We start from the raw sequence: 6069 nt of genomic DNA on the forward strand, positions 1-6069 counted from the left end.
TGAATTGCTTGCTGCGGCTCGAGTAGCAGCAGCAACGGCCGGCGCTGCGACTGTTGATGCCAATGCGGCTCCTTGCCGTGGGCAACAATAACAGCAACTAGAGCACCGTAGCAACGAAGGATGAGTGGCAATGGCGGCAGCGAGCGGGAAACGATCCGCGTTGTCTGGCTTCTAGCGGCTGCTGCTGCCCCTGTTGGCTGACCGCCGCGACAGCCGTCCGCGGCTTCTTTGTTTGCAAGCTGTCACCAAATCAATGAAGCGTACCACAACGAGGGCTGCACATAGGCGCGTGGCACGGTTGTGGCACGGACGATGAAGGCGCGGTACGTTGCACTCGTTGAGTACTGGTGAGAAGGTGCCGCGGTCGCGTGCGGAGATAACTAGGCGGTGCCGCGTGTGCATACAGAGAGTGGGCGATGTATGAATGGAGTCAGGGGCAAAAAATAAAAAATAAATAAATAAAAAATAAAAAACGAAAGAGAAAGAGAGAGGGTGAGAGAGGGGACAGACAAGAGAGAAGGTGAGAGAGGGGTGTATGTGTGTCTATGTCTGTCAGTGTGCGTTACCGTGTGTGTGTGTGTGTATGAGAGAGAGAGAGAGAGAGAGACTAAAATTATTTTTGAGAATCATAAAGAAGCTAATGCGAGTAAAAACTGTAACAACATTACATAGGAATAATGAATTATACTACGACTTTAAGAGTATGAAGTTCACGGAAAGTTAGCGCGACTGATGGTTTTTTTTTGTCTGTAAATGAACGGCAAGGAAAATACTGTTTCATTATATTTTTGTACGGATTCGGTAAAGACGATACAAAACTGAGGAAGTCAAATGCTAACGTTTCGCTTGATAAATGCATCGTTTTAGGTATGCTTTTGGTATAATTTGTCCACCTAACTTGTTTTTTAATAAAATAACGTGTTCGTATAAAAAAAATGAGTACTATTTTTTATAACATGTAAGCCTAGCTTATAAAAGCTTTAATAGTTTCCTAAATATTGTCAAAATATGACTGTGTTATTGCAGTTATATTGAGTACAAGATTTTTGTCGTCTAATGAAAAGACATAAACTTTAAGGTTTTTTTCTTCCACACAATTCGTACGAATTAATAGAGCTTCTTTGTCAACTTTTTTCTAGGTATTAATAGTTCTGAAAGACACCTTTTTTTTTTTAAATAAAGGAAAACCACTTATGTGACGTACAGTATTATTACTACGTACTACATTTCCTCGTTAATCTATAATAGAAAAAATAAACTCAGCTACTTCAAGTCTGTCACATAAGCAAAACACACAGTTTTCTTAAAATTAAACGTTATTTTTTTGTTAACTAACTTTAAGTCGATGAATTGCGGCTCGCGTCTTCTGTAGGATAAATATGGTAGGAGAAACTCTAAAAAAAAGTTTTATGTATCAGTTCTGAATGCTTCATCAGGTTCTATTATAGCGGTAGTCGATTATTTATGTGCTGATTTTTCAACTTTTAATCGCTCTGTATTTTTTTCATCTTATTTGATGTTCTTTTTCTTTCTTCGCGAGTTTTTTTAGAGTTATGAAATACTGAAAAAATCTTATTTTGGAAAATACTACTTCCGTTGTAAGACTACTGGTACCATCTTTACTACTCCGTATTACCTGATGTCGTTGTTCATTTTCACAATATCACATTAATGATGTTTTAGCATGACAGAAACAGAATAAGTAATATGACATAGCACCATTACAGGAACAATATGAGATTCTGCGTGGCGACGTATTGGATCATAGTATGCAACCTTTCAGTTGGGTTGTATAGCGACAACTTAGTCATCGATTATATGATAGATATGATGTAAGCAGAGGCCGAGAGTACGCAAAGTTATATCAAAATTAAAAAAGATTGCTATTACCTTAATGCAGTCAATCCAGTATGGTAAACTGGTTTAAAGAATGGTATGGGTGTGTACGTGAAAATGTGATTCACTCAACCACTATCACGACAAAAAATGTTCTCGAAAACGCCCACTCTTGTAAGTTAAAAAGGGCTAAACATTGTTGCTTTAGCCCGATTTCTTTATTTTTAAGAAAATACTTGAAAGGGACACCTGTGTCTAACAAGGCCAAATTGCATGGGCCAAAACTAGGGCTAAATGTGTCATCCATAGTTTTATGCGCGTACGCCCGTCATTCAATAAAGCCAAAAGAAAAATGCTTGTCTTTTAAGAAACAGCCGTGTAATTATCGTATAATTATTCAACGCCAAATCAACTAGATCAAAAATGATCATGATTCGCTTATCATAGGTGTTTATTACTCAAGATCTGATACACAGTGAGAAGAGCCGGGCCTCATATGGCCAAAATGGCACATCTAGCGGTTGCGTTTTCTTCGAGGGGAACCTGTAACAATGCTTGCACAGTTCTCCAGAGATCATTTTTCATGCAACTATCGTGGTTATCAGTAGTAAGTTATATTCCAGCACTAAATTTATACCATCCTTAGCTGTTTAATCCCGACGGTACCAATACGATCGTAGCAATTTCATTCAAAAGCAAGCACATTCGATTAGCAGTGGTAGTAGATTAAATAAGTTATTATACAACATATTTTTTTAGCTATAAGATCACACAATTAAAGTGAGTAAAAAGAGTATATATATATATATATATATATATATATATACTGAAGTATGTTAGGCGCTTTAATCTCTTTTTAAAACTAGTAATTCTTAACACTATATTTCAAATGGACTTAGAGTATATTATATAGCCCCAGGATATTCACATATATTGAATTGTAAATGTTTTTATTATCACACAACGTGAATTTAGCTTGTTTTGAGCGCTACGGCTTTGGGGCCAAAATGTTATGAGAAAAATGTGTTTTGCCTCTTTACGGTCCAACTGAGGTTCGATGATTCGAAAAAAAAAATCCGCTGGCTCCGCATAGCCTCATCTTCTGAACTCTAGTTAAAAAATAATTCCTTTGACCAAAAATTGCGAAAAATTGCAGCGAACCTCTAATCTATACCACTAAAAGTTTGAAATAATTAATTTTCAAACAAAATCTTTTCAACATGAAAAGAAAAATTCGAGTAGCTCTTATAACTTCATCTCCGTATGGTATTAAAAGCCCCAACTTTATTGGCACGCAGCGCCAAGCTTCTAATAAGCTAATACATTCGGTTAGCTACTCAAACGATTAAAGACGAGTTATTTTGGTTACAGTACTACGAACCGTTGAATCCTAACTAAATTGAACAATTGTCATCAATAATAATAATAATAATACAATCAGTAAGTATTATTTTTATTATTGTCACTAGTTAATTAATGTCGAATCAATAAAAATATAAGATAAAGGTCAATTGTTATAGATGAAAATCGCAATAGCTAGACGCAATATATGACACGAAGAAAAACGTATCCATGTTCAAATATCTCAAATAAGATTAATAATTTAAAATTTTCTTCCAGATTTCTCTAGTTTTTCTTCTAAAATGTTGGTTCATGTTCTACAGTTTAACCTCGCTCATTTTTTAACCTTCTATATGTTACGCATCGGTCTGGTCTAGGACCCTTCGAACCTACATCGAACATTGTGCCTAATAATATTACGTAATATTATAAATATACTTGTATTCATAACATATGAAACGATACTATACATAATAGGCAACTTTTATAAGTGCAGTTAAATTATGCGGCAGCTTTGGTATTTCATATATATATGAAATATCACATCCTTATATAAGGATTTGATAAAAACAGCAACTTGCATTAAAAAATGTCGTATCACAAGCACGCTAACCCCACTAAAGAAAGGTACACCATGGCGGTATTTTTAGTGATATCGACTACAGGCTCGTTAGCAGCATTTTTGTGGGTCGTACTGAATGTCCGATAGGCAACATAGAGAAAATCGTCGAATCCCGACGCGTCGATTCCTTCCAACACTCTCTTCAAGTGGGATTGGTCCCTACATGCCAGAAATCTGAAGCCATTAAGTGAACCGGGTTAATCTAAGTCGAGTTCTTTGTACTCTCCAATTCGCCTAATTTACTTACTACCCGATAGCACTCAGGTCTGAATAACCATAAAGCAAACAAATTCCACTCAAAACAACCAAAATTTTCTAGTAAAAATTACTTTCGCCAAATATTCGTTAAGTAACTTAGAGGCCTTTTAAATTTTAAAAAAAGGTGGCTTCCAGCTGGTTCCAGGTATAGCACAGGACCTAACATTGCGAGTGGTATGTTCTCGTGAAGTACATGTATTATTAGAAATTCTGTCTGTTTACACGGCCGTTAGCTTTCATAGTATGCACTCGCAGTCAAGAGAGTTGCACACGCAGTGCCTGATCAACTTCGGTCAGCCATGTATATGCTGAAACGAATCCAGACGAATTTGTTTCAGCCCGACTTATATTATGGAAGGTGATTTAAGAAATTGCTGTTTATTAGAACGAAACGTACGGAAATCGACCATAAAGGCGACAGAGTGTTCAAAGTAAAAATGAAGGTCAATGCGGTGTTATTTCCTGCCTGTCTTGAAACTGTTGTATATATTGTGCAATACTTTTATCGTACGACAAATAAGTTTGGTATTTTTACAGAGACATCAAACTTTCATGAGTACTTAGCCGGTCCTGTGAAGGAAAAACGGGTCTTTGGGATGAGTGCTCTCTGCTGATTTTGTTTTTGAGTCACAAAGTAAACGTCGAGTTACGGACGTCGCTATTATATATGACCTGCCGATTTTGATGAAATGTTTATAGGTTACTTTGATACCTCAACGATAGTTACGAAAATAGAGAATTATTTGGACTGGAGCAAGTCTTCCAATGGTTATTGATGGTAGTCTTTGCTAAGAATAAACACGACATTAAGTTTTCTTCTAAGACACTCGGCGAATATTCACGAGAGTTAATAAAAAGGTTTCCGGGACTTTACTATAAATTGAAAAACATATATCTAGTTAACCCAATTCGTGCATTTCTATTTAAACTCGTCCCTTTAGCGTACAATACCTGTCATGTTATCTATTTTACTCAATATATAAGATTAAGCCCCATTTCCGAATTTTTTTCCTAAAATAGCATTTTAGAGTTTCCAGTAATTGCTTCAAGTGCATCGAAATGTTTTTCCGTTTTTTGTATTTAGAGGAAGTCATAGGGAGTTACGTCAAGGACTGGAATATGCGCGCATAGAGATAAACATATCTTCAACAAAAGGATTATAAGTTTAAACGTTAAATTGCAACTCGTTGTTGTAGCTTTTGTCTACAAGCATTTGTACAACTTATGGACATCTAATTTGGTTTGCTATTTTTTTGCGGTTCAAAGTAAAAGGAACATCCAACATAAACAGGACGTTTTCAACGAGTGGAGCTTTCGATCAATGCAAAATTCAACAAACCTAATCTGGTGTTACTGTTTAGTGCCAACTAAAGCAGTCGTCGTGCGTGCAGGAATTATCAATATTAACGCTAATTTTGTACATTGTCGGCCTGGAATGCTTTTTTGTTACTAATACAAACTTAGAATCGATTTAGTCACGTTTCTTTGCTTTTCATGTTTCAGTGGTGATAATAGTCGAATATGACTGGCAACAAGTGGCTCGCCCAAGAAGAAGCTTTTGTCCTTCAACTTCTTGTATAGCTGGCTCGCAGTTATCCTTTCTACAACATGCCATGATATCACTGTTTAGGATTGCTTCGAGAAGTCATAGAATAGTAGCCTAAATACGAGCAGTTTTGAAGCACTGAAGGAATTAATATATTTCCCGCCTTTTTTATTACATAGATTTCTACTGAAAAATCAATGTGTTCACGCCCAGAGTCAAATCCACACCACCAATATAGCTTGGCTTAAAGAGCGAAGAAGCTATCACAAAAGCATCGCGCAAACAGTCTTTGACAGTAGGCAACAACATACCAAAAAAATTTTACGGTTTTACTACGATTGTCAGTGGGATGGAACCCAATATTTGCTGTTTCTGCTTTGTTTAAAGAATATGCTATTTGATTATTGTCACTTCACAGCATTACCCCGATAACTTATTTTATTCGTGCTATTTCAAGCATCCACCT

This window comes from Varroa destructor, unplaced genomic scaffold (assembly GCF_002443255.2).
Source record: "Varroa destructor unplaced genomic scaffold, Vdes_3.0 BEIS01000002.1, whole genome shotgun sequence".
Lineage (NCBI taxonomy): Eukaryota > Metazoa > Arthropoda > Arachnida > Mesostigmata > Varroidae > Varroa > Varroa destructor.